Source organism: Stegostoma tigrinum, chromosome 6 (genome assembly GCF_030684315.1).
Source record: "Stegostoma tigrinum isolate sSteTig4 chromosome 6, sSteTig4.hap1, whole genome shotgun sequence".
Lineage (NCBI taxonomy): Eukaryota > Metazoa > Chordata > Chondrichthyes > Orectolobiformes > Stegostomatidae > Stegostoma > Stegostoma tigrinum.
The window spans coordinates 90,375,049-90,402,618 of NC_081359.1; the positions used below are offsets into that span (position 1 = coordinate 90,375,049).

At 43.0% G+C, this 27,570-nt stretch overlaps 1 protein-coding gene across 3 annotated transcripts in view; it reads right to left on the reverse strand.

Moving 5' to 3' along the window:
• Positions 1-27,570, reverse strand: part of LOC125453700 (P2Y purinoceptor 2-like) — a 166,251-nt gene that overhangs the window by 23,514 nt on the left and 115,167 nt on the right. For 2 of the 3 annotated variants that reach the window (XM_048533595.2, XM_048533593.2), the window contains exon 1: positions 15,268-15,432. The exons of the other annotated variant lie outside the window; for it this stretch is intronic. The gene's annotated coding sequence lies outside the window, so the exon portion shown is untranslated. Of the gene's footprint in view, positions 1-15,267; positions 15,433-27,570 lie in introns of those variants that run through there. 3 annotated transcript variants of the gene reach the window in all.

Here is a 27,570-nt window from a genome sequence, read left to right on the forward strand (position 1 = left end):
CTGTGTTCCTCCCGCTCCACACTGTGTTATCTCTGACTCCAGCATTGGCAGTTCTTACTATCTTTGTACAAAGAGAGGAGTCCACTTCCCAGAGGATCAGCAGAGGAGGCCACAGCAACACACCTTGCCAGCCTGGATCGAGGTTGCTACCTGGGTCAGTGCCATCTCCACAGTCTGAGCTATGGCCAGCAGTGCCCTAAGAAGTTCATGGCCAGCAGTGCCATAAGAAGTTCAATGATCTTCCCCATTGTGCCAGGATAAGTGCCATAATTAAGTGTAGAGCTGGATGAACACAGCAGGCCAAGCAGCATCTTAGGAGCACAAAAGCTGACATTTCGGCCCTAGACCCTTCAGGGATTATAGAGTTATCTTGGTTTTTCCAGCATCTGCAGTTCCCATTATCTCTAAGTGCCATAATTTTTTCTTATGCTCACTCTATTTCTGATACTGCAGCTACTTCCTACCAATGCTTATGCTCTGGCCCTCTCATTGTTGCCTGAAATATTTTCTCTCATTTGCTCTTAACCACCACCCCCCCAACGCCACACCCCACCCCATCCGATGCTCCCAATTTCCCACGGCACAAACCCTTAATGGTCCTGTACAGCCTAGTCAGTCATTCAACCCATTTCATCATCTTTTGTCCACCCACACAAGGTCTAACAGCTGTGCCACCCACTTCATCTCACTCAATTCCTCCCTTTCTCTCACTACAGGCAAAAACAACCCTTATCAAGACAAGGAGGACCCATACGCATGGATGGGTGCTCACTCCCAATGAGGGGGGAATCCTGGCCTTAGCAGGAGAAATGTGGGATTGTTTCTGTGGTAATACTGAAACATCCATGTCCTGTCAACTAACAAAGTACCATACAGCATTCGAGCGCAATTCTCACCATAGCCCCACTGTTAGTGCTACTCATTGTACACCACTTCTAACCACTGGGTGCAATGACTTTTTTCTCATTAGAGTTGAATGTACTGGCAGTCTATCACATCTGCAATTTCCCACAATGTCAGCAGCCACACAGCAAATTCTAGAACACCAGACTTCAGCACTATTTCCAGAATGTTGTCAAGGCCCAAGGAGTTTTCAGCATCCAATATCTCTAAACATTTCTGGATAACGTGTGGAGTGAATCAAACTGACTAAAGACTGGTGATTGTGATGCTGGGGCCTATGAAGGTAGCTGAGATAGATCATCTACTCAGCACTTCTGGCTGAAGATTATTGTGAATGCATCAGCCATACCTTTGCACTAATGTGCTGGTCTCTTTCATCACTAAGGTTGGAGATATCTGTGCAGGATCATCTTCCAGTGAATTGTTTAATTGTTCAACACCATTCATGGCTGGTTGTGGCAAGACTGCAGAGAGCAAAGAACATACAGCACAGGAACAGGCCCTTCAGACCCACCAAGACAACAGCAACACACATGCCTTTCTAAATTAAAAACCTTTTGCCTCTGCGTTGTCCATATCTTTCAATTTCCTACCTATTCATATATCTATCGAGGTGCTTCTCAAATGTTGCTACTGTATCTGCCTCCACCACTTCCTCTGGCAGTGCATTCCAGGCACTTACCACCCTCTGAGTAAAAAACCTGCCTATCACATCTCCTCTAAACTTTTACCTTGAACCTATAACCCTCAGTAACTGACATTTCTACTCTGGGATGAAGACTCTGACTATCCATTTTATCCATGCCTCTCATAATTTTATACCTAGCAAGTTGCACCTCATCCTTTGATGTTCAAATGAAGACAAACCATTGTCCAATCTCTCCTTTATACGTTCCAAATGGAACATCCTAGTAAACGATTTCTGTACCCTCTCCAAAGCCATCACATCCTTTTGATCGTGTGGCGACCAGAACTGCACAGATACAGAGCTTAGGTCTGATCAAATAATTGTGGAATTGCTTAGCTCTGTCACTCGCTGATCTTTGACATGCAGGTAAGACCATAAGACCGTAAAATATAGGAGCAGAATTAGGCCATTTGTCCATCCAGTCTGCTCCGCCATTTGATGGTGGTTGATATGTTTCTTAACCTCATTCTCCTGCCTTCTCCCCATAAATCTTGATACCTTACTAATCAAGAGACCATCTATCTCTGTCTTAAACACTCAGCCTCCATATCCTTCTGCGGCAATGCGTTCCGCAGATTAACCACCCTCTGGTTACAGAACTTCCTTGTCAGCTCAGTTTGAAAGGGTCATCCCTCCACTCTGAGGCTGGGCCCTTAGGTTCTAGTCTCTCCTACTAATGGAAACATCTTCTCTACGTCCTCTCTTTCCAGGCCTCTCTGTAATATCAGGGGATATCGTGCTTAACCAATTTACTGGAGTTCTTTGAAAGACTAACGTGCTGTGGCTCAACAATAGCACCTAGACTCATCCACAATGGATTTTCAGAAAACATTTGATAAAGTGACATGTCCAAAGCTATTGATGGATATAAAATTTCGTTGCATTCTGATAATATATTTGCATGAGTAGAAAACTGGCTGTCTGACAGAAAACAGTGAGTGTGCATAGATGGATCTTCTTCTGGCTGGCAGGATGTAATGAGTGGAGTATTGCAAAGGCCTCAACCTCCTACAATTAACCTCAATGACTTAGATGAGCAGAGAAAATGCATGATGCCTAAATTTGCAGATGACACAAAAATAGGTATGTTGTGAAGAAGACATGAGGAGTTTCTAGAATGATATGGATGGGTCATGCCAGTAGGCAAAAAAATTCTGGCAGATAAGAGAATAACGTGGAAAAATGTGAAGTTGTTCACTTTGGCAGGAAGAATGAAAAGCTGGAAGTATTAATTAAAAAGAGATCAACAGCAGAAATCTCAAGCATAAAAGGATTTAAGTGTCCTGGGGCGAGTCACAAATGGTTGCTATCTAAATACAGCACATTATCGAGAAGGTTAATAGATGCCATCCCTTATTGTGTGGGGAATTGATCATAAAAGCAACAATGTTGTGCTTCATTTGTACAGAGCACTGATATCAACACATTTCAGGCTTCTTCATTTAAGAAAGGGTGTAAGTGAATTGGAGGCAGTTCAAATGAGGCTGACTAGGCTGCCCTTAAGACCATAAGAATTAAGAATAGGAGTAGGCCATTCAGCCCCTTGAGTCTGCTCTGCCGTTCAACCGGACCGGGTAGTATGGAGTAATGGGGATAAGGTAGGGTGACGGGCTGGATGAGCTGCTCTTCAGAGGGTCAGTGTGGGCTTGATGGGCTAAATGGCCTGCTTCCACACTGAATGGATTCTATTATTCAGTCAGAAGGTTGTATAACTTTGGAGCTCTCGGCCTCAACAGGTGGAGTCATTGAATAATAGGTTATTGTTAAGCCAGGGAATCAAAGGTTAATGGGGTAAATTCACAAGGCAAACAGATTAGTTATTCTCATATATGAATGGCAGAGCAAGCTCAAGGAGCCAAATACTCTACTTCTGCTCCTATATCAAAAGTTGATAAGTGTAGTTCTCTTAAATTGTTATGGAGAGACATTTGTAGAAGAGGCCCAGCATGTGCACCGTAGCTATAATACTCTATCAATATGTCTCGAAGCAATTCCAGTCATTTTCTAATAGCTTGGTGTCTTATGAAATTTTGGTTGATCTGTCAGTGTAGTTCACCTCCAGGCCACATGAAAATCCCAATTTACACATATATTACCACATCTTCACTGTCACAAGGATAAAATTCTGGAACTCTCATCCCCATCACTTAATGGTGTTACCTTCTCCACATGGACTACAGCAGTTCAAGAAAAAATAAACCACCACCATCTTCACAAAAGCCCCTGCGACAGGCAATAAAATATTAGCTTTCCAGCAAGTAGGACATGAGGATTCAATTCAGGGGACAGAATTTAATTTTACTTTCAATTTAGTCAACGTCATCTCAGAGTCAAAAGACAGTGACCTCAAAAACTCAAAAATCACTGCTCTCCATTTCACTTCTTAGATGGACGCAGCAATCCCTGGATGATGTAGTCAAACAGGTTTTCTTGCATGGTGATTATCCTTACCATGACATTCTTTATACTGGAACACACAAAGTATGTTACTCAACACCAAAACTACATTGATCTCAGAAACAGGATATAAAAGACCTCAAGAAATTGCTCCGACATCATTCAGACCCATTTAAATGTTCTTGCTCAACAGCAACATATTTTCCCCAAGTTCCACCCAAGGCAACAGAGGAAATGGCATAAAATATTAATGGAAAAAGACATGGCATAACATGTCTCTGCTCATCTTTCCTCAGACTAATGTCCCTAAAATATTGCACAGAGGGGTTTGGCTGAGAAATGTCAGGGCTAATTTCTTCAGCCCAATAAAATCAGGTTCAATTCTTACTTAGCGTAAAAGTGCCATTAAGTGTTTAAAATTTCAGAAAAGGGCTTACTAATTAAAATTAATGCAACTTGCAGATAAGTAACATGAGGCATTTATTTACTGCTATGTCAACATGAAACATACAACAAACAAAGCTGTTCAAAATAAAGCCAGAAATCTAATTTGCTGCTTAATTATGCTGTTAATTTTCCAACATTCCGAATCAGATGCAATCTCCTTGATGATTGACAACAAGAATGTACAGATCAGTGATTCTGTGCTTAATTATTTTCATATCACTTCATTAGCTATGAAAGTTCAGACTGTGTTTAGTCATTTAACTCAAATCGTACACTTGGCAGTCAATGACCTGTTTCTGAAGTGTAGCCACAGTAGGAACATATCAAAATATACATGATACATCATATCATATAAAATAGCAAGGGTGGTTATTTTAAGTCTTCATATCTCACTGCACAAAACTGCAAAAACACTGTCAACATGTGATCCCATGAGATGGTTGGCTACATCTGCCAATGTTCAAGGACCTGCAGCTGGACATGACAGAGGTGTGCTCACTTCTTCTGCTCCTTAAGTCAGAATGCCACAGATTTATGCCATTTTCAAAATCAGATGCAGTTCACAGAATTCCTGCATTGTACAAACAGGCCATTCAGCCCATCAAGTCCACACCAAACCTATGAACAGCATCCCACCCAGGCCCATCTCATCCCTGCATTTCCTACCCTAGTCACTGTGGACAATTTAGCATGGTTAATCCATCTAACCAGCACATCTTTGGACTGGAGGAGGAAACTGGAGCATCCCACATTGAACAGGGAGAATGCGTGAACTCCACACAGACAGTCACCAGTGGGTGGAATTGAACTGGAATTCCTAGTTTCTGTGAGGCAACTGCTTTAACCACTGAGGCACTGTGCCACTATTCTGCTTGTGGATGTTTATGACAGCATTATGTTTTCATCTCACTGAATCATTAAATCATACCATGTTACACTGAGACATTTCCCACATCAGTCTGCAAAGTGCATTTCAATCAAAGGGTTTGTCAAAATTGTATTTGCCAGGATTAACATCCTCATTACTTTTCCTGTGGAAAGTAGCCAGCACGTGGGCAAGACACATGGCTTTCACTTTGTGCCAGGTTTCCCTCAAGTTGAAAGAGTCAATGGGCATTTGGGCACAAGGCCGTTCAGATCAAGGCCCTTCAGATCAAGACCTCGAGCTTGAAAAGATGGGTCCTAACAGCATTCTGCAAAAGTACTGAAAACTTGAGTTCCAGAATGAGCCACTCCCCAAGCCAAGCTGTTCCAGTGCAGGCACAACACTGGCATCTACCCAACCTTGTGGAATATTGTCCAGGTATGTCCTGTACACAAAAGGTAGGACAGATTGCCAAATCCGTCAGCTCTCAATCATCAGCAAAGTGATAAAAGATACCATCTACAGTGCTTTCAAGTGGTTTTTAAATAGCAGTAACTTGCTCAGGGCCACTCGGTTCCTGATTTCATTACAGCCTTGGTTCAAACATAGACAAAAGAACTGAACTCAACAGAAGTGAGAGTGACAACTCCTGAAAAATATAACAGCAACAACAACAACAAAGTTGCTGGAAAAGCTCAACAGGTTGGCAGCATCTGTGGAGGAGAAAACAGAGTTAGCATTGCAGGTCCGGTGACCGTTCCTCAGAATTCAAACTCCAGAAGAAAAAGTGTTTGACCGAGAATGGCATCAAGTATCCCAGAAAATCTGCAGTCTATGAGAATCAAGGACAAACTTTACACCATTTAGATGATACCTGACACAAAGGATGATGGTTGTGGCTGTTGGAAGTCAGTCATCTCAGCTCCAGGGCATTATTGGGGGTGTTTCTCAGGTCGTGTCCTTATCCTAATCATTTTCAGCTGCTTATTGATGCTTTCTCCATGATAAAATCAGAAGAAGGAATACTTGCTCATGATTGCATGATGTTTAGTATGATTCACAATACTTCAGATACTGAAGCAGTCTGTGTCAATATGTAACAAGGCCCAAACAACATTCAGAGTGAACTGATAATGGCAAGCAACACTACTGGTACCAGCCAATGGGCATCCTTAACAAGAGAGAATGTAAGCATCTCCCCTTGATATTCCGTATCATTGCTGTTGCTGAAGTGCCCCCTTTATCAACATCCTGGGGCTTACCATTGACCAGAAACTGAACTACACCAATCATGAAAACAAAGGAACTGTGAGAACAAGTCAGAGGTTAGGAATTCTGAGGAAAATATCTCTATTCCTGACTCCCAAAAGTCTGTCCAGTATCCACAAAGCATAAACCAGGGATGTGTACTCTCCACTTGCCTGGGTGATGCAGTTCCAATAACACTCAAAAAGTTTGATATAAGCCAATATAAAGAAACCTACATCCAATTAAAGTTTAAACAAACGGTAGAGAGAAACAGGTTGACTTCCTTTGTACAGCTGCCAGTAGTGTATTTACAAGTCACAGTTGTGAATACCCTGTTTTGTGTATCTCCTGCTGCGTTACCATCAGCTCATTAATGTAAAACATAGCGATTTCTATGATGCCATTAGGAATAATAAGACAAAGTCTGAGACACTGCCATGGCTTTCTGTTTTTTTTAATGAGCCCTTTAATGGCTGCTATGTTTACTGGAGATGTCTAGAATAGACGCCTCTATGTCTGTGCCCTGTTCAAAATAATGGGCTGCCCATTTGTCATAATATTTTATGCTAAGCCACCAAGTTACAGGCACAATGGAGCCCATTTAACAGCTATGCACACATATAGATTTCAAAATTGTGACTTAAATATCAGCAGAGTTATTGGGCAGAATCTTCCTAACCTCTGAACAATAGACATGGCAACAAAGTTGAATAAATCATGTGAGATGGTGAGGGAGGAGTACAAAGTCCTATTTTCTAACCAAGTGTTGAATGCGAGATAAGATTCTTGTTAGTGGGTTGCAAGAGGCATATTTGCACTCAGCGATGTGTATTAACATCTCATTATTATCTAATCTCACCTCATTAAAATATAGTATACCATTTTCCCGTCTACCAAATAAAAGCTAGATGGTGACAATTCCCATTGCAAAAGTCAACGCAGGGACCAGGCGACTCCACTTTGCTACCTGCTCTTCTGACCATCTAAATTGGAAACAAGACACCAATGTCTCACGGCATAGTTCATGGCTAGAGAATGCACATACCCACCAATCACAGACCTTGGCATCTGACACACACCAACCTCACCCTGTCACTATGGCACATCTCCAATCCACCTACAGCATGGTTGTACACTTCAATGCTGCATTTTGGAATATGCCAGCATCCTTCATGGAAATACAGCTGTCAGCACACTGGGACAAGCACCCACCTTATGGATTCAACCAGGAGCACCTCAGGGATCTTCGCTTGCTCTCTTAGCACTCATCCACTTTGTGCTGACATCAACACTCATAACATCCCTGCCTTGCCTAGGCCTTGTTTGTTTTTGCACTTGGACCGCTCAGATGGATCTTGCCTTGCCCATTAGCACAGATACAAAGTTAGGCAACTTGTTGTGGCCATCAGCACTGATGAGTCAGGGAATGGGGATGTTGCTGTACAGCACCGCGCTGCATCATGCCTTGTTTCCAACTTAGACGGTCAGAAGAGCAGGCAGCAAACTGGAGTTGCAATTCTATGCCATGTGTCAGCTGCATACAAACTAAATGTATTACATGTGTATCAAACCCAAGTGGCCATGCTTCAAAGTCAAAGGGAAACAGTCTTCAATCAAGTCAATGGAAGCATCCTTTAGTCAGGGCACCCTTGCACAAGTTCTCCATCAACGGCATCCTTTAGTCAGGGCACCTTTGCACAAGTTCTCCATCAATGGCATCCTTTAGTCAGGGCATCCTTGCACAAGTTCTCCATCAACGGCATCCTTTAGTCAGGGCATCCTTGCACAAGTTCTCCATCAACGGCAGCCTCCAATATCAGTCTAGGGGCTTGGGCATGCTCCATTTGCCAGAGCCAATGCACATATACCCCTACAGTCTGAGGACTGGGCCATGGACAGTCCTGTGTGCGTCACACAAACAGACTGGGGACGGGGGCGGGGGGGGGGGGGGGGGGGGCGGGTGGGTGGAGATGGATGCTCATGTGAAGTCAATCAGGAGCTGCACAGAAATCAGTCAGAGATTTGGTCACTCATTGTCTGGGGCTCTCCATCCAAGTGGGTCAAGGTAGTGGCTAAGGACAATCTTGGGATCCATCCACTAAAGGTCAAAGAGAGGGAATGTTTTCAGGGATCATTGCTGAAGGGGGGACACAATTGTAGGGATTTGAGACTGCATGCTGGGGCTGTACAGGTGGGCAACTCAATCTGTAAGGAAGCAGAGGTGACAGACAATTGACTTTAAGGGGAAGATAAAAGGGGGTGTCATCGACCATATCCTGGTTCCAAAGGAAGGGCACTGGGTTATTATGTCTAGTATGTTGACTCAATATGTCTGGGGTTGGGACTGTAAATCAGGGAGTGGAAGATTTAGAAAATAGCTTGGAATGTGGCAAGATTCAAAGCTGATGGGATTAAGGCCTACCAAAAAGGAAAATGTACATTTGGGTGCACACCTAATATAACAGACAACCCTGATATTCACTGCAAGAGGAGAGACAACAGTAACAGTAAGTAAATATGGAATGCACAACTGAGATGAAAATGGCTGCCACACACCTGGAGTGGGACTAAGGGGGTAAGTGTTTCACTTGGTGAGGGTGGGGTCTTTACATTTGAGCAATGACTGACAGTTCATAGAATAACAGCATTACACAGTATTATGCAGTAAACGTAAAGGAATCCTGCAAGCACCAGCTGCTGTGTAAACCTTAGGCATTAATCTACTGTGTGGGCTACAATTCCTGGCCTCAAGTACTCTTGACCACATCAGGGATCAATGCACAAGCAATGTTTTGCAAGTATTCATCCTCTTGACCAAAGTTAAAGGCATCTTTCAAGTTTCCATATTTTGCACGTGGTGCAGGAGCTGTTCATTTTAGATCATAAAACCTTGTGTAGCGCTTAGCATGGCTTGGGTCTGTGTCTTCAGAATTGTTCTTGCAGTCTGACAGACACAGCTGATAGTGAAAAGTGAACATTCATTAATAACTGTGATCAGGCATTTAGAAAGAGGTGTAACCTGTGCCAGCTAGGTGCCCTCAAAAGGCTTTCTTCTCTCCTTTTCTCCCAGTATGTCTCTGTGCTAAACCTAGAGTGTGCCACTGGGCTGGAGGGAGTCTGATCTCCAGTGGAGCCCATTGGCCTGGGTTTTTTGGGCAAATCCAGGAACATTGCTCTCTCGATGACCCAGAACATGTTGTATGCACCCTCCTTGACTTGAACTCCCACAGGGCTGAGGCTGGCAGGAGGTTTGGAGGTGAAAGACCTGGCCAGCTCTGCAGTATCCTGACAAAGGGAAAGCTGTTTGTAGTTGCCCTTCCACTGACAGCCTACTGACACTACCCTGTCCCCTTGTGAGGAAGGGGCTCTTGGTATGATATCAGGGTCTCTTGCCTTGCCAGTGATTCTGAGCACCTTGCCTGGCACTCTATAGGAGCTGCCAAGCTGTTCACGGAAGCAGCCAGATTGCTTGCATGCCACAGCACTGGTACAGTTCTGCAACGTTTGTGTCAGTGCACCCAATGCCTTGGTCAAACCAACCACTGCTCCTGTGTCTGCTTGTGCATTTGATTTCAGTTGTTAATTGAAGACAATCTGGGATCTTCTGCTGCCTGGAAAGAACACGTGCCTAGCCTCCAGCAGTTCTCCCTCTACCAAATGAGATAGTGCAGTGCTGCTGACTCTAATCCAGCTGACATACCCAGGGAGGGATCAGTATTTGAGCTGGTTCTTCCTCTGAAGCATCTGCGCTAGCTTCCTCAGAGATAAAGATCTATTGTGGGGACAACCTCTCAGCCACCTACAATGTGCTGATTCCACTGGCACCTGCAGAAAACAAAAGAGAGCTGATGTTGCAAACAAGGGGTAGAAATTCAGACTTGTTAACAATGTTCACAAGGTAGAAATGGGAAAGTAGCACAGCAAAGGACAATGCTTCTTACTTGGTACCAGGACATGGAGGTTCGGTATCTCCACAGAAGCACTCTCAGATTTGGTTGCCAAGGCCAGTATCTTCTCTATGTAGCAGGCAAGGCACTTAATATTGGATGCCCCACCACTTATTTTGACTCCCTCCGTGGCATTATGAGTTAATTTCTCCTGCAATGAGACAAAGGGAGGAATTCAGTGCAGTAAAATTGCCTGGCTCATCTGTCAGTGGGGGGAACATGGTGAGGTGTCCTGAGTGTGAGTGAGTAGGCAATGTAGATGTCCTGCAGGATTAGTAGGCTGTTGGTGGGTGGGGGAGTGAGTGAAGGAAGATGTTCCATGTAATAGTGAGAGTGGTAGATCATGAGACTTGATGGGAGGTGACTGCAGGAAAAAAGATAAAATATGACGTAGCAGAGAGAAAACTGTGGCACTTACTGGTGGAAGGGAGAAGGTCCATGCTGCTGCATGCTCTTATGCACTGCCCTGACTGCAGTGACCCAAGTGGCAGCTGCGGACCAGGCTGGCGTGAGTGGTGCAGTGATCTCTTCTGCTGGTTCTGAGGAAAGACAACAGCTCTCGTCTGCATCACCCCGTCCACTGGGACCTCCAGATCTCTGTCCACACAGTAAAGCACCAATTTCCCTCATGTTCTATTTCCAGAGTAAATTAATTGAACCATAGAGGGCAGTTTGAGACCGCCAGCACTTTGACCAGGTACACAACGGTCTTTCCAATATGGTGCTGCCACCAGGAATCCCAATATGCCCCATCAGATGTTAGAACTTCTACCAAGTGTGACAGTCATTTCTGCCTGGGAAAAGGTCTCTAGCTATCCACTCTATCTATGCCTCTCATCATCTTGTACACCTCCATCAAGTCACCTCTCATTCTTCTTTGCTCCAATAAGAAAAGATCCCTCAACCTCCCTTCATAAGTCCTGCCCTCCAGTCCAGGCAGCATCCTGGTAAATCTCCTCTGCACCCTCTATAAAGCTTCCACATCCTTCCTATAATGAGGCGACCAGAACTGAACACAATATTCCATGTGTGGAAATGTGCCAAGCTATTCATGTAGTGTAAGTGCTGGAACCCTCACAACTGCCATTATGTCACCAAGTGGAATTGGACCCAGGCACAGCTCTCCCTGGCAATGACCCAGAGAAGCTTGCTCAATATCAACAGAAAGGCAGCCGTGTAATGCACTGCAGATGGGTAGCTACCCTTTCATCAGGATTCCACTTTCAGATTGTCACTTGTATTCCTGTTCATCCCACAAGGCTCCTCCAATCAATTCTACATCTGCTGAGCTGACAAACAATTGGTTAAGATGGAGTTTCACCTCCTCTCCTGCTGGCAAAAGGAACATCATGAGACAATTGCCCAAGTTTATTGCAGAGTTGGACTTCATTTTGTATAGGACTTCAGCGTTGGTATACAATGGCCATCCAGGAAGCAGGTTCCTGCACTGACCTGGCATGACTGCTTAGTCCTGTTTATCCATGCACTGTTGAATGCCCAGACTCCCCTTTAATTATACCATCTGCATTCTCCCAACAGCTTAAGCTACAATGATTCTACTGATCATTGGTGAGATTCACAGAAGATGTTGTGATTTGATTGGTTGTTTGCGACCACTGTCATTACTGACAAGGTCTACAATAAGGACATATTTATTCCCAGAGAAAGCTTCAATGAAGACATGCACAGTGCTTATTGAGTTTGTCAAAGCAGACAAGATATTAGTACAGCAGAATGCTACAATTTCTGATCTTGGGGATGTTTGAATCTTTCAATAGTCAATACACAACACAGTTACAAAGGTAGATTCCCAAAACAAAATCGAGGGCTTGAAATTTCTGATGTTCTGTTCAGGTCTTTTTCATTCTTGTAGCAGGGGTATCACAGAGGTGCTAGTGTTTATTGCCTATTCCTATGCCCTTGAAAAGGTAGTACTGACCTTCTTTAGAAACCATTACAATCCATGCGGTGTGGGTATTTCCCCAACAGCTCTGTGGATCTGCCTTCTCCATAGCAGTGCAAGAAGATAGCTCAGCATTCCTCACCCAGAGATAATTAGGAATCACAAAATACATCAAAAATACACTAATTTAGAATATGGAGGTGTTGTATATCTTTAAACACTTTATTTCACAACACTACTAATGTATCTCTCAGTCATTTATACCAACCATCTACAATCACTCGAGTCAATTCATGTTCTCATGTGACTGTTTTCATAAATGCACATTTCTGTTTGTCCCTTGAACCTAAGTCCCTTAGCACGTGGTCATGCTTAAAACAGCAATATACAATCAGCATTTTTACACCAGGCAGAACTCACTTTAACTCATTCAAAAAAACAGTTAAATCACAGAACAAGTTTAGATTTTCAGCATCCATTAGTTGTATTTCAGTGTTTCAGAGATTGATGAAGGTGTTTGAATAATGGCTACATTATGCCCATGTAGATCAATTATTTTGATGAAATATATTGGTTAAAACCAAGAACCATGTCTACAAAGTACACAAATACAGAACTCAAGTACCAATTGCTTGTATTATTGTATCAGCAGCTTTCTATTAATATTGTTATTGACCTTTGGAATAGCTCACCAGCTCACGCAGCGAGTACCAAATTATTGTAAATACCAAGTTGGACAGGCTTATAGCTGTGCAGGATGTTTGGGTTACCATAGTCTTACCGGACTATAGGGCTGCTCTGTCATTAGAGAATGATGACTGATGGTGATTTAACCTGAGGGCCACCATACCTCAGGCAAGGGGTGCAGTCAAAAAGGAGAGTCCTTCTTGGTAGCCTCAGCTGGTGATGGGAATTGAACCCACACTGTTGGCATTACACTGGTTCACAAACCAACCAACCAACTCCCAGCTGTGCACAATGTTATAACATACAAGAACTGCTGAGGTATAGGACAATGAGTATGAGCATCTGTTGTAACTTCTGGAATATGTTTTCATTTTCATTTGTTGTCAGGAAGAAATTACCCAATTTCTTTTTCCTAGGATCTTTTGTTTGTGCTTTTCTGCCTCTCTGAAATGACTAGACATGCGGGGTACCTTACAGGTCGTGATGTACAGTTGTACCCTAAATGCAAGCAGACAATGGGTCAGCTAATTGCTTCCTGGCTAAGATGTTGTACTTTCTGAAGTATTGCTTTGATCTGATGGGGCTGTCACAATAAGCCCAACCATATGCTGGTCCAGTGTACTTCTGGTGCAGCATTGATGGCTGAATAGTGGTTAGTATTGGGGATAGATTTCCCCATCTTAAACCAGAGAAATTGAGGATTTTAGTAGCACACTTAATGACACCATAACTGAGATAATTAAATCAACACAGACCAGGAACTGAAGCTGAAACCTTCCTGTCTTCTACAGCTTAGTTTACTCGGAGACACTTGAGAATTTAACAGATCTTTTCAACCTGGACCACAATTCAAAGCAGTAAAACTTGGTAAGTAGTTTGTTCGTTCCCTGGTGTATAATAGCTTGACAGGACAACTCCACAATCTGGTAATATTCCACCACACACAGATTCCAAAATTGGACATGACCTGACCTCCGAGTGCGGAAATCAAGGCTAGTTAAGGAATGGGCTAACCCAGCCTTAAGGCTAGCTCACAGCAGCATTGACTCAAAACTGTGTTGGAAGATTCAACATAATCGAGGTTGGCCTAGTAATGCAGTTCCAAAAATGTTGCACATTTTTCCAGATTGCATGACTGGATGAGGCGGTTGTGGCTCAGTGGTAGCATCCCTACCTTTGGGCCAGAAGATCCGGGTTCAAGTCCCACCAGAATTCCCATCAGGCATGTCTGAATAAGTTGATTGAAATAACTAACCACTAACACTGCGTATTAAAGTAACGGATGTCACGACCCTTCGGAGCGACAGGTAATGAACGGATAACAAGGGCACTACAGTCCCAGGTGAAGTACAGTGTTTCTGTTCAATCTGAACTCATTCAGGAAAATTGCGTCGACAAAGTGACTTCAGATTGGCCTCAGCTTGCGCAAGTTATCACAGTAATTTACAGGAAGTACACTACAGATTTTGCCAAATGCCCCATTGGTTAAGACTTTCCCCATGGTTAAAGGGGCGAGAGATCTCAGCAATGTGAAATGTGAAATCAACGTCTGGAAGGACAGCTATGAGCAGTAAGGTTCCGTAAAATCCACTCGCTCTGACAACTTTCTCGGCCCTTCCAGTTCAGCAATCGTATCAACCCAGTAATTTTCCGGCCGCTCCGTTTTCAAGGATACCCCTGGACACCAAGGATACCTCTTTGACTGGGTAACTGAATGGAACATTTATGAGAGTTACATGGTCTTGTAAACCCTGCATAGGCCAAGTGACCTGGAAACTTGTCTCATTTTCGATGTCCTTACTGTGAATGTATCTAGACAGAGAACCTGTCCCTCCCTCCTTCTGTTCTACATTCTGGATATTGGCGACCAATAAACTTGTCTGATACCAAACCCAACCGGAATAGTTCTTACCGTCTGTCTCAAGGTCATCTCTCCCTCACAAAAGAACTTGTTTGCAGCTGCTAAATAATCTGTCCACAATTTATCTCCTTTTTTGTGTCTAATTTGGAGATTTGTCACACAATTTGTGCGTGCATTGCAAAGAAACAATGCTTCGAACACCAACACCGGGATACGGTATTTCCCAAGGTTTTCACATTTCACCCAGCTTTTATACAACTATTAATGCAAAAGCACAACGATGAGAAAGATGACTCGAAAACGTTAAACTGCAATACTTACTCGGACGGGGTCTAATAGACTCCTTGCTGTTCGTCCACCTGTGGGACCTTTGTTTGGATCAGGGATTTCAGCTTCATGATCATTTTCCCTAAGTGTGTATGCTGGATCTGTGCTTCGTCAGCTCAGTGAGTTCCAGTAGCTGGAGAGCCGGAATTCCGCACTGGCTCCTACACTAATGTCTCAATGTGTAACGGTATAGCAGTGGGAGGGACTCCAGCCACCCGTCGCTTCAAACTTGAACGTTCAGACCGGTTTTCTTCCTCTCTCCACTGCGTCAAACCGCAGGAATGTGTCAGGGTACATTTGACTGTCACTCTGCGTGCGAGCGGCTGATACAGAGCTGCTCGAAGTGGTTTTTAATTGGAGAAAGGGAGACTTTGAGGTGATTTCAGCGATTCTGCATGACCTGTTGCTATCGCTTTCTCTCTCTCTCTCTTTGCATTCCAGAAGAACTACCTGTGACCGCATTTTTCTCTCTCTGGCAATCGTCAAAATAGTTTGAAATAGTAGTGCAAAAAGTTTGCAACTCAACTCACAGGTCACCTGCCTAAACCAAAATCTTTCAAGTAATATTTATGCTGAAGCTGACCTAGCGACCCTGCCTTTTCCATACTTTCTCCCAAACTCATGATAAACAAAGTCCCTTCTAGAAAGGGATCTCCCTGCAGCTTTCTTATTCATTCATCCATACACTAGACATGAAGGTTTCCTTTGTGGTGTTTTCCATAAAGTGGGCGCTTATTCACGAAATGTTTTCTTAAGCGTTAATGCTCAGAGAATAGGAGATTAAAGATTACAGGGATAGTAGGAACTGCAGATGCTGAAGAATCTGAGATAACAAGGTGTGGAGCTGGATGAATGCAGCACGCCAAGCAGCTTCAGGGGAGCAGGAAAGTTTGACGTTTCAGGTCGAGACCCTTCTTCAGAAGAAGGGACTCGACCTGAAAGATTAAAGATTAACTCAGGCATGTGGCAAGGGGAGCATTTGTCTCCCATCCCAATTTGCCCCTGAACCTAAGTGGCTTTCTCAGCCTTTTCAGAGGGCTGTTGCTGGGCTCTGAAGCCACTGGAGACCAGACCAAGCTATGGATGGTAGATTTCTTTCCCTATGGAGTGAGCTCAGCCCTCTGGGTAGAGAATTACAAATATTCAACTTCCCTCTTATCTCAGCTATAAATGGCTGACACCTTACTCTGGGACAGTCCCTTGGTTGTAGTGTTATCTCTATGGCACAATAGGTGAGCATGTTCAGCCAGTAACTGGAAATTTCATTGTTTGAAACCACCGAGACACTCAGGCCTCCTTTTCTTGGGGTGGCATGGTAGCTTGGTGGCTAGCACTACTGTCTCACAGTGCCAGGGACCTGGGTTTGATTCCACCCTCAGGGCACTGTCTGTGTGGTGTTTGCACATTCTCCCCATGTATGCGTGGGTTTCCTCCGCGTGCTCTGGTTTCCTCCCACAGACCAAAGATGTGCAGACTAGAATATTTGGCCAAAATAAATTGTTCATAGCGTTCAGGGATGTGCAGATTCAGTGGGTTATGGAGAATGGGTCTGAGTGGGATGCTTTGAGGGTCAGAAGGGCCTGTTTCTCTGATTCTAAACTCACCACTCAGGGAAAACATTGTAAGAACATCAATCTTGTCACACCCTGTAAGATTCAATGAGATCACTTCTCATTCTTTAACACTCCAGACGACACACATCCAGTTTCCTCATTCTCTCCTCGTGGCATAATCATACCATTCCAGCGAAATATCCTTGAACGATCCATATTCTTATCTTTCAATTCTCTTACTACTGTAAGTTGTATCTGTTCTACCTTAAAAATGCTCAATGAATCAACATCCGCAACCTAAAGTAAGTAAATAACTACAATCAGTAGACCCAGTTTTTCTAAATCTTATCTGAGTAACTGAGATTCTTAAACATAGGAATCATTTAAGCAGTTTTCTTCTGAACTTTTTCCAAGGTTATTATAACATCCACTATATGCAAAGAACAAAGCTGGATGCTGTGCACAAATAGGGGGAGAAACAGCATATGAACAGCAGCTGTTTGAAGAGGTTGTGGTGAAAAACTGACATGAGATTTTTGGACTGCACACATGCATGAGGTTTGCTGCGAACTATCGCATTTGACAACTGCACTCGTGTAAATGTTATGCCTGCATCTTCTACCAGCCCTCTGCAAACAGTTATTGTCAATAGACCTTAGTAGATGACAGATGCATGCAACAAAGAAATTACACTCCATATTAGGCTTTTGTGGCGACAAAGCATGTAAGGATAGAGGTATGTGAACACTTCAAAATAAAGTTGAAATATGTGAATGACACTGCTTTGTCTTATTACATTGGGCAACATCCTTCCAATTCTTTATTGGCCCCCATGGAACTGAACTTCCAAACTTCCATGTCAATATTGGCATTTTAAAAATAGTTATCCATGGATGTGATCATTACCGGCAATTATTTCCCAGCCTTGACTGCTTTGAGAAGATGGCAGTAAGCTGCCTTCATGAACACTGCAATCTGTCTGATCCAAGTACATCCACAGTGCTCTTACAGAGTGATTTTGAGGATCTCATGACAGTGCACAAGTCGTGATATCCGTCAAAGTGTGTAACTTGGCAGAGAATCTGCAGGCGTTGACATTTCTGAGTATCTGCTGCCCTTGTCATTCAAAGTGGTGGAGACTCTGTTTAGAAGGTGCTGTCAAAAGTAGTTTGTTGAATTGTTGTAGTGACTCTCGTGGATGGTATACACCGCTACCATTGAGAATCAGTGGTGGAGGGAGAAAACCGTTAAAGTCATGGATGTGGTCAAGTAGACTACTTTGCCATGGATGGTGTTGAGTTTTTTTAATAGAATCCCTCCAAGCCCTTTGTCCCAAAAAGTCCACACCAACCCTCAGAGCGTCCACCCAGATCCATCCCCCTATAAACCCACCTAATCTACACATCCCTAAACACTTAGAGTAATTTAGCACAGCCAATCCACTGAGCCTGCACATCTTTGGACTGGGAAGGAAACCCACACAGACCGATGCCAAAGGACAGGATTGAACCCAGGTCTCTGGTGCTATGAGGCAGTAGTGCTAACCACTGAGCCACTGTGCCAATCTTGGAAGCTTTTGGAACTGGACACATCCTGTTCCATCACACCTGTATTGCGTGGATAATGGACAGGTTTTGGAAGTCAAGAGATGAGTTACTTGCTGAAAATAATGGCTAAAGTCTTTGTATGGCAATTAAGTATCTGATGAATGGTAACTCCCAATATGCAAATATGAGAAATTCAGTTATTATAGTTGAAAGTCAGGAATATAAATAATTTTCTCTTTATTATTGTAATAAAATGGCAGTTTAAATTGTTGCAGGTTTTCAGCATGTTATTTCCCATGGCCAAACAGGCAAAATCATAAACATCATATTTGAAATATGGAGGTAAAACAATGTAAAACAAGAGAACTCCATCATTTATACAATATTTACAATATTATGGCATATTTTATAAACCAGCAATAACATTGAAACACATTTTGCTGCTCTGGGGTGTGTTGTCCAACAGGCTGAAACCAAGTCATGTGATGTTGAATCATTTCCTGTGATGATGTAAAAGCCTAAGTAATCCATTAAAAAAGCCAGCATCTAACGTTGCGCTACAGTCTCTGATTCTCAGTGCTATTTTGTAAGGATCACACAAACCACTGTTTTAAACCCTGGTGTGTTGCAGTCCTTAATCTTTCTCTTAGGTCCTCATCTTTCCTTTATTCTCCTGATATGGACATTCACTGTGGCAATTTCAAGAACTACCAGAATAGATCTTCTTTTCCTTATGAGCAGATCAGGGGCTTTGAATCATCTGGGTGGTCCCTTAGGCATTGTTGGACAGGAGAAGAATTGGAAGACTCACTTTCACCAGTCAGAATATTACCATTGCTGGATGACTGCAGCAGTTCTGTTCAAAAACAGCATGTAAAGGAAGCCTTCCACAGGGCAGGAGGCTTCCTCTGTGTGGCACCTAGTGCCACCAGTACCGGGCTGTGTTTGAAGGAGGTAGAATCATGCACATGGTGTCTATTCAATCACTTATTCCATAGCGGGGTTTGGTCTCGGACAGTTACTAACTCTCCTGGTTCTGAAGAAGAGTCATGTTGAACTCGAGATATTAACTTTGCTTCTCTTCCACAAATACTGCCAGACTTGTTGAGTTTCCCCAGCCCTTTCAGTTCTTTGTTCAGATTTCCAGTATTTGAAGAATTTTTCTTTATTTATATCCCCTGGTTACAAATCTGGAAAGTCGAATACCTCTTGACATTTTTAACCGTTTCAGCAGACTGAAATAATATTTGTCCTGTTTGTTCCTCATTTTGTCCAACAATTTGTATTTATTGCATGATGTTTGTGGGAGAGTTTAGAGTTAAGTTCTCAATCTTCTTCCAATGAGGAGCTCACATGATTGTTGACAATTTTGTAATTTAGTTGAATGAATACTCAGGGATGCATGTTGTAAGTCACTAATCTTCATCCTCACTACTTTTATTGTAAGCATTCATCTTCTGGTTCCATGTTTGGCTTGAGGCTTTCCTGCAGTTATTTGCTTTTAATCCATCTTGAACAGTAGTCATAACGATGACATCTTCACCTCCATCCTAGAAGATGTCTATCCCAAGACGTGGCTATTGATATGGTAGGAAGGAAGATGATATCAATGGTTCTCTTGTCTCTTGACGAGAAATGCATTTTGTCTCCCCAGTGTAGATGATGGTGACATCCTACTGGAGCTGGTGGAAATGGTGACTAAATATCCAATGGATGTGGATGCAACTAGAGTGGACAGTGATGACCAGGGACAGTGAGGGGAGGGGGGAGGTACCCTGTCAGTGTTGTGGATCTGGCCAGGATTCTGGGAAGAAGGTAGAAGCAGGCTGTATCGGGTTGCGGGACGATGAGTTTGGAGGCTGTTGGAGAGATCTCCAGATAAGATGAGATTAGTCACTGTCATGGGCACAAAATCCTGATGTTTATGGTGGGTCCATGGTCTGGGGAAGAAAAGAGGTGTTTTAGAGCTGGCACTTAGCCTCCATGATGTAGAGGTCAATGCACAAGATAACAACAGTGCCACCCTTTGGGCAGACTCGATTACCAAGCCAAGGTTGGATCTGAGAGCACAGAGTCCAGTCAGTTCAGAGGGAGATAGGTTTGAATGGGTGACGGGCAGAGAGATTAAGGCAACCGATGTCACGTTTATGAGCTTATGAGTTCAAAACTATATGGCATAATTTTAAGGTGAGAGGAAGAAGATTTAAGAGGACCTGAGGGGCAACTTTTTCATACAGAGGGTGGTTTGAATGTGGAATTAACTGCCAGAGTAAGTGGCAGATGCGGGTGCAGTTACAACATTTAAAAGACAGGTGTATGAAAAGGAGAGGTTTAAAGGGATGTGGGCCAAATAGTTTAGTTTGCGAAACGTGGTTGGCATGAACAAGTTGGACTAAAGGGTCTATTCTGTGCTGTATGACTCTATGTAACACGAGTAATACAGCTTGATATAGTCTCTTATGATTTGGACAGACCTGCCCACAAACAGAATATCATGCTCTGGCTTGACATTTTGTGAAATGCAAATGTCTTTTGTTGAATGTCGAGTTTCAGAACTCTCAAAATAATCACTCTCTTATCATAGAGAACAAAATCACCAACTACATTGGACTGTCCTTTCTGTTCACACTACTGTCTGGGAATGGGCTAATGTGGTCATCGGTTGACACAGTACTGTCTGATCTTAGCACATTCTTTATCAACTATCCGTGCATCTGTGATATCATTCACGCATTGCATTGTTGCTGGTACAGATGTTATGGTCAATGGCAAGATTTCTACCTCTTCAAAAAGGGCAGCATCTGGCCTTGTCACTAAGATGAGAGACAATGTAATTAATAGATTACTGCTTACGAATGACATCAAGGGATATCGATGTACTGCGAGAATATGGTGTTAATGTAACTGATCAGCCATGACCTAGAATGGCAGAGCAGATTCAAGGAGCTGAATGGACTACTCTTGCTTCTTTATCCCTAAAGCAGCTATTGTATTTTGCTGTTTTAATGACACATACACAGTCTTTGCATTAACCTTCATCACACTCAGTTTGAATCATTGTGCTCGTAAAGGCAATTTTGTTAATTGCTTAAAATTTGAGAATGTCACTAAGTAATTATGCTTTGTGTCTATCTTGAAGACCAAAAACACAATCTTCAAACTTCTTATAAATCCATGTAGCAGCAAATACATTTTCCTTTGTCATGGTCAGAAATCACACAACACCAGGTTATAGTCCAACAGGTTATATTAGAAAATGCAAGCTTTCAGAGCCTCACTCCTTGTTTAGTCTGTGCCAGTGAACAGGGTACATAGTAACCTGGTCTGCACTTTCCATTCATCGGTATCTGAAGGTTTGAAAAAGATGTATCTGCAGCAATGTTCATGAGTATCCCTGAGTTATAGCAAGCTAAAATATCAGGTGACCTCTGCACCTTTGTGGTATTTTTCAAAATGCCTATGTTGCATTTCCTCCCAGAAAGATGTTTTGCTTTTGCAATAGCTTATGTAACTAACTGACAACAGAAACAATCTGGCTTTGTTTATCATATTATACTCATGAATCCCTGAAGCTCAGTCAAGTTCTGACAAGTTGGAAACTCCTTAGTTGTTCTGGTCTTCTGTGGGTCAAATCTAAAACTGGATGATGCATCATTTATACACATTAGCAGTCGGCCATGAGAATTCACATTTGTTGTTGAGGGTAAGCCCTGTTTTCTGCAGGCATTGTAGTCCAGTTTAATATCAGGTGTCGTGTTCTGTCTGAGTCAATCCATGGATGAGGTCATCATTCTGTATGACAAGTGACTCCATTTAGTCCTTCTAGGAACATTGACATTGACATTGTCCTCTGGAAGATTTATGGCACTGATGTGATGCCAAAAGGGAGTCTGTTGAAATAAAATCTCTGAATTAGAATAACGAAGATTTTGAGCAATGTAGACTCTTCCTCAAGGGGTGGTTACCAAAAACTGCTATTTGTACCTAGCTCTGTGAAGGTTCAACCCTTTCCCAATTCAACTAATCTCCTGTTCACAGATGACACCTGATAAACTTTGCATTCATCTGCTTTGTTCAGGTCAGTATGATCTATACAAGTTCTGATAGACATTTCACCACCGTAACCACCCTTGAGCAGCAGCTTGTTGATTCTGTGTCAGATGAAATAAGTTTGGGCTTCAAAATCAAGTCAATTTTCTTTTTTAACATTTGACAATTGCAGATGAGAATTTTTCAAATGGGTATGAACAGACACACTGACTTCAATTCTGTGAGGAGGGTTATGCAATATGATACTTGCCCCGTCCTGCAATTAGCTATGGGAATGCAGCTCTGCAGTTTCTGGACAAGCCTTCTCAGCTTTCCAGTTCCAATATTTTGCAAGTCAGTACAGGCCTTCTTGATGAAAAACTCTGAATCGCATAAAAAGTTTATGTGAGCTCTTTTGCTGTTGGAGGGTTGGTTTCATTTCTTCTATGAGCTTGAGTTCCATCTCTGCTGACCCATATAGTTTAAATTTGCACAATGGCTGAACTGAACCTCTCTCCAACCGTAGCACCAGAAAGCATCAAACCCGCTGACCTGTGTTTAACTTTAAATGCATTTTGCTTCCCTTTCCTAGGATATCAATGCTTCAGCAGTTTCTTCTTGGCTCCTGGATCTCTCCACAAATACCCCCGAAAACCATGGATACCATCTACATCATGGTCTTGTCACATTCCAGAAGCTTCCATTTGTAGCTATTTTGCGCCAGCTTCCTGCTACAGCCAGTAGCCAGAAGGGGCACATCTTTCGAAATAAATGACATCCAGCCGCTTTGTCAGGGCAGTTTTCATACCGGGCTTTTCCCTGTCACACCAACCACAGTTAGCTTTAATTGTCAATGATGTTTCTCCTGTCTCCCCTGTTTCTTTATCGCAAAACAACAAAAAAGAAATACAGCCCAGGAATAGGTCCTTTGGCTTTCAAAGCTTGTGCTGATCATAATGCCCTGTCTAAACTGAAAAACAAACCTTCTGCCCTTATTCAGTCCATATCACTCAATTCCCTCCCTGTTCATGTAACCATTTAGATGCCTCTATAATGTCACTAACGTGCCTGCTCCACCATCTTCTCTGGCAGTGCATTCCAGGCTCTTATCACTCTCTGCGTGAAAAACTTTCCTCGCACATCTCCCTTCAACTTTTGCCCTCTCACCTTAAACTTGCCCCTCCTTGTAATTAAAATTTCAACCTTGGGAAAAATCCTCTGACTATCCACCCATCTCTGGTTCTCATGATTTTGTAGACCTCTGTCAGGTCTCCTGTCAGCTGCCATTATTACAGTGAAAACAACCCTAGTCTTTTTAATCTTTCTTCATAGCCAATGGCCTCGAGATCAGGCAAAATCCTGGTGAACCTTCTTTGTACTCTCTCCAAAGCTTCCACATCTTCTGGTAATGTGTCGATCAAAACTGTGCACAATACTCCAAATGCAGCCTAACGAGGGTTTTATATAGCAGCAGTATGTTTTGCTAACTCTTGTACTCCAAACCCCAGCCAATGAAGGCAAGCATGCCATATGCCTTCTTAATCACTTTGGCCACTGTGTTGTCACTTTTAGGGAAATGTGGACCTGTATGCCCCGATTCATCTGTATGGTACAAAAACAAATTTGCTGGAGAAGCTCAGTAGCTCTGGCAGCATCTGTGAAAGGAAAACAGAATTAATGTTTCAGGTCCAGTGATCCTTCTTTAGAACCATCTGTATAGTAATGTTCCCAAAGGTTCTGCAATTAACACTGTAATTCACACCTAAATGTGATCCTCCAAAATGCATCACCTGACATTAATCTGGACTAAAGGCCATCTGCCATTTCTGTGCCCAAGTCACCAATCTATCTATATCTTGCTATATCCTTTCATAATCATAACAAGCAGCAATTCCCCCAATCTTCATGCCACCTGTAAACTTACTAATCAGACAACGCACATTTTCCTCCAGATCATTTATGAATACTACAAACAACAGAGGATCTAAGACCGATCCCTGTGGAACACCACTAGTTACTGGTCTCCATTCCTAAAAATACCTTTCCATCGTTACCCTCTGTCTTCTGTGACCAAGCCAGTTTTGTATCCATCCAGCCAGCCCACCCAGCAACCCATGTGATTTTAGTTTTATCATGTGGGATATTATCAAATGCCTTACTAAAGGTGATATAAACTACATCCATAGCTCTTCCCTCAACAATTATCTTTGTCACCTCTTCAAAAAATTTGACCAGGTTATGAAGCATGACTTTCCTTGTACGAAAGCATGCGGCCTGTCGCTAACTAGTCCATTTTCTTCGAAATTTGTATATATGCTGTTCCTCAGGATCTTCTCCGAGAGGTTCCCCACCACAGATGTCAGACTCACTGGCCTAAAATTTCCTAGATTATCCCTGCTTCCTTTCTGAAACAGGGGAACAACATTGGCTAATCTCCAATCATCTGGAACCTCGTCTGTGGTCAAGGACGATATGAAGATATCTGCTGGTGCCCCATCTATTTCTTCCCTTGCCTCTCGCAGTAACTGGGATAGATCCCATCTGGCCCTGAGGACTTATCTACCATAATGTAACTTAGCTTATCCAAAACTTCCTCCATTAATATATTGACATTTTGTGAAGTATTCACACACTCATCCCTAAACTCAACATGCGTCATATCCTTCTCCTCGGTGAACACCAATACAACATGCTTATTAAGGATCTCTCCCACTCCCTGCAGCCCCATGCATAATTTCCCTCCTTTGTCCTTGAGAGGGCCTACTCTTTCCCTTGCTACCCACTTTCTTCTAATATATGCATTAAAAGCCTAGGGATTCTCCATGACCCTGTTTGCTAAAGACATTTCATGGCCCCTTTTAGTCTTCCTAATTCCATGTTTAAGTTCCTTCCTAATATCTCTATACTCCTCAACGGCTCTGTTAGTTTGCTAGCTGCCTAGACCTATCATATGCTTCCTTTTTCCTTTTGACTAAGGTTATAATTTCCCTTTATCATCCATGTTTCCTGGATGCTGCCATTCCTATCCTCCAGTTTTGCAGGGACATGTATGTCCTGCATTTTAATCAACTGGTCTTTAAAAGCCTCCCACATGTCAGACATAGATTTGCCCTCAAAAGCTGCTCCTAATCCACATTTCTCAGTTCTTGCCTAAGTTGGTTGCAATTGGTCTTTGCCCAATTAAACATACTCGCCTGAGGGCCACTCTTGTCCTTGTCCATGACTACTCGAAATTTCATGGAGTTATGCTCACCAAGCCCAAGATGCTCTCCTACTGAAATATTGATCATTTGTTTTGGCTCATTCCTTAGTACCAAGTCTAGTATGGCCTCCTCTCTCGTTGTATTGTCAACATACTGTCTCAAAAAGCCCTCCTGGACACATCTAACAATTTGCTCTCTATCCAAGCCTCTGGCTGTAAGGGATTCCCAGTCAATAAGAGGAAAGTTGAAGTCATCCAACACATCTACCCTGCTTTTTTCACACCTTTCTAGTGTATGACTACATATCTGCTCCTCTGTCTCACTTGGGCTGTTGGGAGGTCTATAGAAACCTCCCAACATTGTGATTTCACCGTTCCTATTCCTGAGCTCCACCCACAATGACTCACTGCAAGGTTCCTCTGATGTATCTTCGCTCAACTCGGCTATCATGTGATTCCTAATCAGCAATGTAACTCCCCCTTTTGTTTCACTTTCTGTCCTGTCTAAAACAGTGATATCCTGGAATGTTAAGCTGCCAATCCTGCCCCTCCTTTAAACATGTCACCGTGATGACAATAACATCATCATTCCATGTAATAATTCATGCTGTTCATCCGTCTTTCCTGTTATATTTCTTGCATTGAAGTAAATGCACTCCAGGCCTCCAGTCCCTCTGAGCCAGGTGACTTCCCTCTGCCTATTTTTACTCTGCGCTACGTATAACTCAGTCTCTCCTTTGTCCTGAGTCTCTGGACTTACAGGCCTGTTGTTCCAGTTCCCACCCCTCTGCCACACTAGTTTAAACCCTCCCGAAGAGCTGTAGCAAACCTCCCACCCATGATATTGGTGCCCTTCGAGCTCAGGTGGAACCCATCCTTCTTGTACAGGTCCCACCTTCCCCAGAAGTCATCCCAATGATCCATATATCTAAAGCCCTCCTTCCTACACCAGCTCTGTAGCCATGTGTTCAACTATACTCACTCTCTGTTCCTAGTCTCATTAGCCCGTGGCACGGGTTGTAATCCTAAAATTGCTACTCTGGTAGTCCTGCTTTTTAGCTCCCTACCTAACTTCCTGAATTGTCCTCGCTGGACCCTTTTCCTTTTCCTACCAATGTCATTTGTGCCAGTGTGTACAATGACTTTTGTCTGTTTTCCCTCCCATTTCAGGATGTCCTATATCTGCTCCATGACATCCAGGACCCTGACACCTGGGAGGCAACACACCATCCGAAAGTCTCATTCATGACCACAGAAACACCTGTCTGTGCCCCTGACTATCAAGTCACCTACTACTATCGCTTGCCTGGACTTTGCCCCACCTCCTCTACAACAGAACCAGTGCTGTTCCATTGGGCTTGGCTGCTGCTACATCTCCTTTCCTTGTACTGTAGCCTTTCCTTTTTTATATTGGGCAAATTGTTCAGTTTGGGCTGAGATAGGGCTCTTCCAGTAACCTCACATCATGGATCTGTAAAGTTTCTTGATCTTAGTTTGTTTGCTCAGTTAGCTTACCCTTTCTAAAGTTAGTTCATCTCTTGACCACAAGTGATCAGACAAGACACCATCCAATGCTCCCTATAACAATTCAATTGTTCTGTTTATTTTTATTCACTTGTGGGATGAGGGCATAGCTGGCTCTGCCAGTATTTATTGCCCACCCCTATATGCTCGTGAGAAGTTTGTGCTGAGCTGCTTTCTTGAACTGCTGCAGTCCATGCGCTATAAATGGACATTAGAGAGGGAATTCCAGGATTTTGACCAATTCTGCTCAACAAAATGTAAAATTTCTCTTGAGACTGAGGGATGGCAGATTTGAGCTTTTTCCATATTTCAGAGTTGAACAGAGGGCAGTTCAGGTCGTATTAGGTCAGATGGGGTCAAGGGTTAAAAAACAAAAACAAATTGCTGGAGAAGCTCAGCAGGTCTGGCAGCATCTGTGGAGGAGAAAACCGAGTTAATGTTT